This window comes from Carassius gibelio, chromosome B19 (genome assembly GCF_023724105.1).
Source record: "Carassius gibelio isolate Cgi1373 ecotype wild population from Czech Republic chromosome B19, carGib1.2-hapl.c, whole genome shotgun sequence".
In the NCBI taxonomy this organism is placed as follows: Eukaryota; Metazoa; Chordata; class Actinopteri; order Cypriniformes; family Cyprinidae; genus Carassius; species Carassius gibelio.
In genome coordinates this window covers 4,560,019-4,570,190 of record NC_068414.1, presented here as the reverse complement: position 1 = coordinate 4,570,190, position 10,172 = coordinate 4,560,019, and the positions used below count along the sequence as shown (strand labels likewise).

The following is a 10,172-nucleotide window of genomic DNA, read 5'->3' as shown; positions in this document are numbered from 1 at the left end:
AGCATAGCTGCCTTCCAAGCAGTTGACCCGGGTTCGATTCCCGGCCAACGCATGTCCTTTGGCTCGGGCTGACGTCGAAGCAGAACTCCTTCTGTGACCTGCGACTCCAACCAAACATTTTGGATGGATCATTCGGAAGACGAAAAGAACCAGCTCTCCCCGTCGGGGAATCGAACCCCGGTCTTCCGCGTGACAGGCGGAGATACTGTCCACTATACTAACGAGGAGCCGTTTATGCTGCCGTTTCCCCCCCAACTGACGGCACTGCACTGACATAACTAAACAATGCATGGCTTCTTCTGACGCAGACCCAGCCCTAGCACCGTAAAATTTCTGATGGACCCATCATTAGCTGAAGTCGCATAACACTTGGAACACTACCCGTAGCAGGGGTCATTGTTTGGACTCTTTTTTTTTTTTTTTTTTTTTAAATTGCGCTTTAAACAAAAAGTATTGCGTCAATGCAACTGAACAACATTAATTAGGAACACAGTGCGTCAAAAAGCAAAATGACAGTTAAAGGCATTTCGTTATTGAACTCTTTGATGACATCATTCAGCTAAGTTCAGTTTAAATAGTATCTGTGCAATAATTTGCAATCAAGTCAACGATATCGCTGTACATGAAGTGTCCCCAGCTCCGCCTGCCAGAAGCGACAGAGGGAAGAAACCAAAACTCGATCGGTGAAAGGATGGAGAAAAAACCCGGTGAGAAACCAGGCTCAGTCGGGGAGACAGTTCTCCCCTTGTCAGACGAAACCAGTAGATCAGCTCCAGGCTGCAGGAATGTCAGACTGTGCAGAAGAATCATCTGTTTCCTGTGGTCTTGTCCAGGTGGTCTTTACAGGGGATTTGTATCTGCGGCTCATCTAGTTGTCACGGTCTCCGCTGTGTTTCTGGGCCATAGAGGTCCTTTCTAGGTGTTGATCCACCATCTTCTCTGGATACGGACTGGATCCGAGTGACTGAAGCGGATACAGACTGGATCTGGTGGCTACGGTGACCTCGGAATAAGGGATTTCTTTAAAAGACTTTTTTTTTCATATAAGATTTTATCCAACTTTTCAGATAGAGGCATGAGAAAGAGATTGCCTTGATTGGGCTTTTGGTTATTGGTGGACCGAGAGGACTTTTTTGAGTTTTACTCCTCCCTTTTGGAGTAGGGGGGGGGGGTGCTGACGAAACACATGTGGGCAGGCATTGTCACCCTTGATGACCCTTGGCGAGCGTAGTAGTTTAACAGAGGCAGCGCACAGGCCCGAGGGTTTGGAGACATAGCTCGAGTTTCTCTTCATTGTCGCATAAATCTTTCGCCTTTTACTAAAGATTTCCGTGGAGGGGAACTTTTGAGAGTGACCTGTATTTTTGGGTGCTCTGCTCACAGCAGAGCTACATCGAAATGTCAAGAGCAGAATCAGTTTGACCGTCCGGCAGCATGCTGCGAGAGGGCTTGCCACTGGTCGTCGTCTGAATAGGCACTCTCTGCGTTTGACCACTTCGTGTTTATTTAGCCGGATGGCAAGGCAGCGCTTTCTTGTACGTGACGGGATGCAAATTCTTGAAGGCTCTCTTTAGTGACGGGTCCAAACAAAGATCTCATCTGCTCCTCTAGCCCTATCGGCGACTCGTGCACTTCGAGCCTTCTTAGTGACGGCGCAAGTTGCTGACTGCTGACTGCGTTGGTGGTATAGTGGTGAGCATAGCTGCCTTCCAAGCAGTTGACCCGGATTCGATTCCCGGCCAACGCATGTCCTTTGGCTCGGGCTGACGTCGAAGCAGAACTCCCTCTGTGACCTGTGCCTCCACCCAAAACTTTTGGATGGAATAATTTCGGATGGACCCATCATTAGCTGAAGTCGCATAACACTTGCAACACTACCTGTAGCAGGGGTCATTGTTTGGACTCTTTTTTTTTTTTTTTTTTTTTTAATTGCGCTTTAAACAAAAAGTATTGTGTCAATGCAACTGAACAACATTTATTAGGAACACAGTGCGTCAATAAAGCTACTGACATCCGCCTGCGTTGGTGGTATAGTGGTGAGCATAGCTGCCTTCCAAGCAGTTGACCCGGGTTCGATTCCCGGCCAACGCATGTCCTTTGGCTCGGGCTGACGTCGAAGCAGAACTCCTTCTGTGACCTGCGACTCCAACCAAACATTTTGGATGGATCATTCGGAAGACGAAAAGAACCAGCTCTCCCCGTCGGGGAATCGAACCCCGGTCTTCCGCGTGACAGGCGGAGATACTGTCCACTATACTAACGAGGAGCCGTTTATGCTGCCGTTTCCCCCCCAACTGGGGTCATTGTTTGGACTCTTTTTTTTTTTTTTTTTTTTTAAATTGCGCTTTAAACAAAAAGTATTGCGTCAATGCAACTGAACAACATTAATTAGGAACACAGTGCGTCAAAAAGCAAAATGACAGTTAAAGGCATTTCGTTATTGAACTCTTTGATGACATCATTCAGCTAAGTTCAGTTTAAATAGTATCTGTGCAATAATTTGCAATCAAGTCAACGATATCGCTGTACATGAAGTGTCCCCAGCTCCGCCTGCCAGAAGCGACAGAGGGAAGAAACCAAAACTCGATCGGTGAAAGGATGGAGAAAAAACCCGGTGAGAAACCAGGCTCAGTCGGGGAGACAGTTCTCCCCTTGTCAGACGAAACCAGTAGATCAGCTCCAGGCTGCAGGAATGTCAGACTGTGCAGAAGAATCATCTGTTTCCTGTGGTCTTGTCCAGGTGGTCTTTACAGGGGATTTGTATCTGCGGCTCATCTAGTTGTCACGGTCTCCGCTGTGTTTCTGGGCCATAGAGGTCCTTTCTAGGTGTTGATCCACCATCTTCTCTGGATACGGACTGGATCCGGGTGACTGAAGCGGATACAGACTGGATCTGGTGGCTACGGTGAACTCGGAATAAGGGATTTCTTTAAAAGACTTTTTTTTTCATATAAGATTTTATCCAACTTTTCAGATAGAGGCATGAGAAAGAGATTGCCTTGATTGGGCTTTTGGTTATTATAGGCACTCTCTGCGTTTGACCACTTCGTGTTTATTTAGCCGGATGGGAAGGCAGCGCTTTCTTGTACGTGACGGGATGCAAATTCTTGAAGGCTCTCTTTAGTGACGGGTCCAAACAAAGATCTCATCTGCTCCTCTAGCCCTATCGGCGACTCGTGCACTTCGAGCCTTCTTAGTGACGGCGCAAGTTGCTGACTGCGTTGGTGGTATAGTGGTGAGCATAGCTGCCTTCCAAGCAGTTGGAGAGAACAGTGCGCATGTCCTTTGGCTCGGGCTGACGTCGAAGCAGAACTCCCTCTGTGACCTGTGCCTCCACCCAAAACTTTTGGATGGAATAATTTCGGATGGACCCATCATTAGCTGAAGTCGCATAACACTTGCAACACTACCTGTAGCAGGGGTCATTGTTTGGACTCTTTTTTTTTTTTTTTTTTTTTAATTGCGCTTTAAACAAAAAGTATTGTGTCAATGCAACTGAACAACATTTATTAGGAACACAGTGCGTCAATAAAGCTACTGACATCCGCCTGCGTTGGTGGTATAGTGGTGAGCATAGCTGCCTTCCAAGCAGTTGACCCGTGTTCGATTCCCGGCCAACGCATGTCCTTTGGCTCGGGCTGACGTCGAATCAGAACTCCTTCTGTGACCTGCGACTCCAACCAAACATTTTGGATGGATCATTCGGAAGACAAAAAGAACCAGCTCTCCCCGTCGGGGAATCGAACCCCGGTCTTCCGCGTGACAGGCGGAGATACTGTCCACTATACTAACGAGGAGCCGTGCATGCTGCCGTTTCCCCCCCAACTGACGGCACTGCACTGACATAACTAAACAATGCATGGCTTCTTCTGACGCAGACCCAGCCCTAGCACCGTAAAATTTCTGATGGACCCATCATTAGCTGAAGTCGCATAACACTTGGAACACTACCCGTAGCAGGGGTCATTGTTTGGACTCTTTTTTTTTTTTTTTTTTTTTTAAATTGCGCTTTAAACAAAAAGTATTGCGTCAATGCAACTGAACAACATTAATTAGGAACACAGTGCGTCAAAAAGCAAAATGACAGTTAAAGGCATTTCGTTATTGAACTCTTTGATGACATCATTCAGCTAAGTTCAGTTTAAATAGTATCTGTGCAATAATTTGCAATCAAGTCAACGATATCGCTGTACATGAAGTGTCCCCAGCTCCGCCTGCCAGAAGCGACAGAGGGAAGAAACCAAAACTCGATCGGTGAAAGGATGGAGAAAAAACCCGGTGAGAAACCAGGCTCAGTCGGGGAGACAGTTCTCCCCTTGTCAGACGAAACCAGTAGATCAGCTCCAGGCTGCAGGAATGTCAGACTGTGCAGAAGAATCATCTGTTTCCTGTGGTCTTGTCCAGGTGGTCTTTACAGGGGATTTGTATCTGCGGCTCATCTAGTTGTCACGGTCTCCGCTGTGTTTCTGGGCCATAGAGGTCCTTTCTAGGTGTTGATCCACCATCTTCTCTGGATACGGACTGGATCCGAGTGACTGAAGCGGATACAGACTGGATCTGGTGGCTACGGTGACCTCGGAATAAGGGATTTCTTTAAAAGACTTTTTTTTTCATATAAGATTTTATCCAACTTTTCAGATAGAGGCATGAGAAAGAGATTGCCTTGATTGGGCTTTTGGTTATTGGTGGACCGAGAGGACTTTTTTGAGTTTTACTCCTCCCTTTTGGAGTAGGGGGGGGGGGGGGTGCTGACGAAACACATGTGGGCAGGCATTGTCACCCTTGATGACCCTTGGCGAGCGTAGTAGTTTAACAGAGGCAGCGCACAGGCCCGAGGGTTTGGAGACACAGCTCGAGTTTCTCTTCATTGTCGCATAAATCTTTCGCCTTTTACTAAAGATTTCCGTGGAGGGGAACTTTTGAGAGTGACCTGTATTTTTGGGTGCTCTGCTCACAGCAGAGCTACATCGAAATGTCAAGAGCAGAATCAGTTTGACCGTCCGGCAGCATGCTGCGAGAGGGCTTGCCACTGGTCGTCGTCTGAATAGGCACTCTCTGCGTTTGACCACTTCGTGTTTATGTAGCCGGATGGGAAGGCAGCGCTTTCTTGTACGTGACGGGATGCAAATTCTTGAAGGCTCTCTTTAGTGACGGGTCCAAACAAAGATCTCATCTGCTCCTCTAGCCCTATCGGCGACTCGTGCACTTCGAGTCTTCTTAGTGACGGCGCAAGTTGCTGGCTGCTGACTGCGTTGGTGGTATAGTGGTGAGCATAGCTGCCTTCCAAGCAGTTGACCCGGATTCGATTCCCGGCCAACGCATGTCCTTTGGCTCGGGCTGACGTCGAAGCAGAACTCCCTCTGTGACCTGTGCCTCCACCCAAAACTTTTGGATGGAATAATTTCGGATGGACCCATCATTAGCTGAAGTCGCATAACACTTGCAACACTACCCGTAGCAGGGGTCATTGTTTGGACTCTTTTTTTTTTTTTTTTTTTTTTTTAAATTGCGCTTTAAACAAAAAGTATCGCGTCAATGCAACTGAACAACATTAATTAGGAACACAGTGCGTCAAAAAGCAAAATGACAGTTAAAGGCATTTCGTTATTGAACTCTTTGATGACATCATTCAGCTAAGTTCAGTTTAAATAGTATCTGTGCAATAATTTGCAATCAAGTCAACGATATCGCTGTACATGAAGTGTCCCCAGCTCCGCCTGCCAGAAGCGACAGAGGGAAGAAACCAAAACTCGATCGGTGAAAGGATGGAGAAAAAACCCGGTGAGAAACCAGGCTCAGTCGGGGAGACAGTTCTCCCCTTGTCAGACGAAACCAGTAGATCAGCTCCAGGCTGCAGGAATGTCAGACTGTGCAGAAGAATCATCTGTTTCCTGTGGTCTTGTCCAGGTGGTCTTTACAGGGGATTTGTATCTGCGGCTCATCTAGTTGTCACGGTCTCCGCTGTGTTTCTGGGCCATAGAGGTCCTTTCTAGGTGTTGATCCACCATCTTCTCTGGATACGGACTGGATCCGGGTGACTGAAGCGGATACAGACTGGATCTGGTGGCTACGGTGAACTCGGAATAAGGGATTTCTTTAAAAGACTTTTTTTTTCATATAAGATTTTATCCAACTTTTCAGATAGAGGCATGAGAAAGAGATTGCCTTGATTGGGCTTTTGGTTATTATAGGCACTCTCTGCGTTTGACCACTTCGTGTTTATTTAGCCGGATGGGAAGGCAGCGCTTTCTTGTACGTGACGGGATGCAAATTCTTGAAGGCTCTCTTTAGTGACGGGTCCAAACAAAGATCTCATCTGCTCCTCTAGCCCTATCGGCGACTCGTGCACTTCGAGCCTTCTTAGTGACGGCGCAAGTTGCTGACTGCGTTGGTGGTATAGTGGTGAGCATAGCTGCCTTCCAAGCAGTTGGAGAGAACAGTGCGCATGTCCTTTGGCTCGGGCTGACGTCGAAGCAGAACTCCCTCTGTGACCTGTGCCTCCACCCAAAACTTTTGGATGGAATAATTTCGGATGGACCCATCATTAGCTGAAGTCGCATAACACTTGCAACACTACCTGTAGCAGGGGTCATTGTTTGGACTCTTTTTTTTTTTTTTTTTTTTTTAATTGCGCTTTAAACAAAAAGTATTGTGTCAATGCAACTGAACAACATTTATTAGGAACACAGTGCGTCAATAAAGCTACTGACATCCGCCTGCGTTGGTGGTATAGTGGTGAGCATAGCTGCCTTCCAAGCAGTTGACCCGTGTTCGATTCCCGGCCAACGCATGTCCTTTGGCTCGGGCTGACGTCGAAGCAGAACTCCTTCTGTGACCTGCGACTCCAACCAAACATTTTGGATGGATCATTCGGAAGACAAAAAGAACCAGCTCTCCCCGTCGGGGAATCGAACCCCGGTCTTCCGCGTGACAGGCGGAGATACTGTCCACTATACTAACAAGGAGCCGTGCATGCTGCCGTTTCCCCCCCAACTGACGGCACTGCACTGACATAACTAAACAATGCATGGCTTCTTCTGACGCAGACCCAGCCCTAGCACCGTAAAATTTCTGATGGACCCATCATTAGCTGAAGTCGCATAACACTTGGAACACTACCCGTAGCAGGGGTCATTGTTTGGATGGAGAAAAAACCCGGTGAGAAACCAGGCTCAGTCGGGGAGACAGTTCTCCCCTTGTCAGACGAAACCAGTAGATCAGCTCCAGGCTGCAGGAATGTCAGACTGTGCAGAAGAATCATCTGTTTCCTGTGGTCTTGTCCAGGTGGTCTTTACAGGGGATTTGTATCTGCGGCTCATCTAGTTGTCACGGTCTCCGCTGTGTTTCTGGGCCATAGAGGTCCTTTCTAGGTGTTGATCCACCATCTTCTCTGGATACGGACTGGATCCGAGTGACTGAAGCGGATACAGACTGGATCTGGTGGCTACGGTGACCTCGGAATAAGGGATTTCTTTAAAAGACTTTTTTTTTCATATAAGATTTTATCCAACTTTTCAGATAGAGGCATGAGAAAGAGATTGCCTTGATTGGGCTTTTGGTTATTGGTGGACCGAGAGGACTTTTTTGAGTTTTACTCCTCCCTTTTGGAGTAGGGGGGGGGGGGTGCTGACGAAACACATGTGGGCAGGCATTGTCACCCTTGATGACCCTTGGCGAGCGTAGTAGTTTAACAGAGGCAGCGCACAGGCCCGAGGGTTTGGAGACATAGCTCGAGTTTCTCTTCATTGTCGCATAAATCTTTCGCCTTTTACTAAAGATTTCCGTGGAGGGGAACTTTTGAGAGTGACCTGTATTTTTGGGTGCTCTGCTCACAGCAGAGCTACATCGAAATGTCAAGAGCAGAATCAGTTTGACCGTCCGGCAGCATGCTGCGAGAGGGCTTGCCACTGGTCGTCGTCTGAATAGGCACTCTCTGCGTTTGACCACTTCGTGTTTATTTAGCCGGATGGCAAGGCAGCGCTTTCTTGTACGTGACGGGATGCAAATTCTTGAAGGCTCTCTTTAGTGACGGGTCCAAACAAAGATCTCATCTGCTCCTCTAGCCCTATCGGCGACTCGTGCACTTCGAGCCTTCTTAGTGACGGCGCAAGTTGCTGACTGCTGACTGCGTTGGTGGTATAGTGGTGAGCATAGCTGCCTTCCAAGCAGTTGACCCGGATTCGATTCCCGGCCAACGCATGTCCTTTGGCTCGGGCTGACGTCGAAGCAGAACTCCCTCTGTGACCTGTGCCTCCACCCAAAACTTTTGGATGGAATAATTTCGGATGGACCCATCATTAGCTGAAGTCGCATAACACTTGCAACACTACCTGTAGCAGGGGTCATTGTTTGGACTCTTTTTTTTTTTTTTTTTTTTTTAATTGCGCTTTAAACAAAAAGTATTGTGTCAATGCAACTGAACAACATTTATTAGGAACACAGTGCGTCAATAAAGCTACTGACATCCGCCTGCGTTGGTGGTATAGTGGTGAGCATAGCTGCCTTCCAAGCAGTTGACCCGGGTTCGATTCCCGGCCAACGCATGTCCTTTGGCTCGGGCTGACGTCGAAGCAGAACTCCTTCTGTGACCTGCGACTCCAACCAAACATTTTGGATGGATCATTCGGAAGACGAAAAGAACCAGCTCTCCCCGTCGGGGAATCGAACCCCGGTCTTCCGCGTGACAGGCGGAGATACTGTCCACTATACTAACGAGGAGCCGTTTATGCTGCCGTTTCCCCCCCAACTGGGGTCATTGTTTGGACTCTTTTTTTTTTTTTTTTTTTTTAAATTGCGCTTTAAACAAAAAGTATTGCGTCAATGCAACTGAACAACATTAATTAGGAACACAGTGCGTCAAAAAGCAAAATGACAGTTAAAGGCATTTCGTTATTGAACTCTTTGATGACATCATTCAGCTAAGTTCAGTTTAAATAGTATCTGTGCAATAATTTGCAATCAAGTCAACGATATCGCTGTACATGAAGTGTCCCCAGCTCCGCCTGCCAGAAGCGACAGAGGGAAGAAACCAAAACTCGATCGGTGAAAGGATGGAGAAAAAACCCGGTGAGAAACCAGGCTCAGTCGGGGAGACAGTTCTCCCCTTGTCAGACGAAACCAGTAGATCAGCTCCAGGCTGCAGGAATGTCAGACTGTGCAGAAGAATCATCTGTTTCCTGTGGTCTTGTCCAGGTGGTCTTTACAGGGGATTTGTATCTGCGGCTCATCTAGTTGTCACGGTCTCCGCTGTGTTTCTGGGCCATAGAGGTCCTTTCTAGGTGTTGATCCACCATCTTCTCTGGATACGGACTGGATCCGGGTGACTGAAGCGGATACAGACTGGATCTGGTGGCTACGGTGAACTCGGAATAAGGGATTTCTTTAAAAGACTTTTTTTTTCATATAAGATTTTATCCAACTTTTCAGATAGAGGCATGAGAAAGAGATTGCCTTGATTGGGCTTTTGGTTATTATAGGCACTCTCTGCGTTTGACCACTTCGTGTTTATTTAGCCGGATGGGAAGGCAGCGCTTTCTTGTACGTGACGGGATGCAAATTCTTGAAGGCTCTCTTTAGTGACGGGTCCAAACAAAGATCTCATCTGCTCCTCTAGCCCTATCGGCGACTCGTGCACTTCGAGCCTTCTTAGTGACGGCGCAAGTTGCTGACTGCGTTGGTGGTATAGTGGTGAGCATAGCTGCCTTCCAAGCAGTTGGAGAGAACAGTGCGCATGTCCTTTGGCTCGGGCTGACGTCGAAGCAGAACTCCCTCTGTGACCTGTGCCTCCACCCAAAACTTTTGGATGGAATAATTTCGGATGGACCCATCATTAGCTGAAGTCGCATAACACTTGCAACACTACCTGTAGCAGGGGTCATTGTTTGGACTCTTTTTTTTTTTTTTTTTTTTTAATTGCGCTTTAAACAAAAAGTATTGTGTCAATGCAACTGAACAACATTTATTAGGAACACAGTGCGTCAATAAAGCTACTGACATCCGCCTGCGTTGGTGGTATAGTGGTGAGCATAGCTGCCTTCCAAGCAGTTGACCCGTGTTCGATTCCCGGCCAACGCATGTCCTTTGGCTCGGGCTGACGTCGAATCAGAACTCCTTCTGTGACCTGCGACTCCAACCAAACATTTTGGATGGATCATTCGGAAGACAAAAAGAAC

The 10,172-nt window shown here is 47.5% G+C and overlaps 3 non-coding genes across 3 annotated transcripts; all 3 read left to right on the top strand.

The window, feature by feature from the left end:
• The first annotated feature begins 1,274 nt into the window (after nt 1-1,274).
• LOC127979972 (U5 spliceosomal RNA) lies at nt 1,275-1,390 on the top strand. The gene has a single exon (XR_008159015.1). It is a non-coding gene; the product is annotated as a U5 spliceosomal RNA (small nuclear RNA).
• A 3,458-nt stretch (nt 1,391-4,848) lies between these two features.
• On the top strand, nt 4,849-4,964 carry LOC127980085 (U5 spliceosomal RNA). Its single transcript, XR_008159125.1, has one exon. It is a non-coding gene; the product is annotated as a U5 spliceosomal RNA (small nuclear RNA).
• Nucleotides 4,965-7,726: 2,762 nt separating this feature from the next.
• On the top strand, nt 7,727-7,842 carry LOC127979971 (U5 spliceosomal RNA). Its single transcript, XR_008159014.1, has one exon. It is a non-coding gene; the product is annotated as a U5 spliceosomal RNA (small nuclear RNA).
• The last annotated feature ends 2,330 nt before the right edge of the window (nt 7,843-10,172 follow it).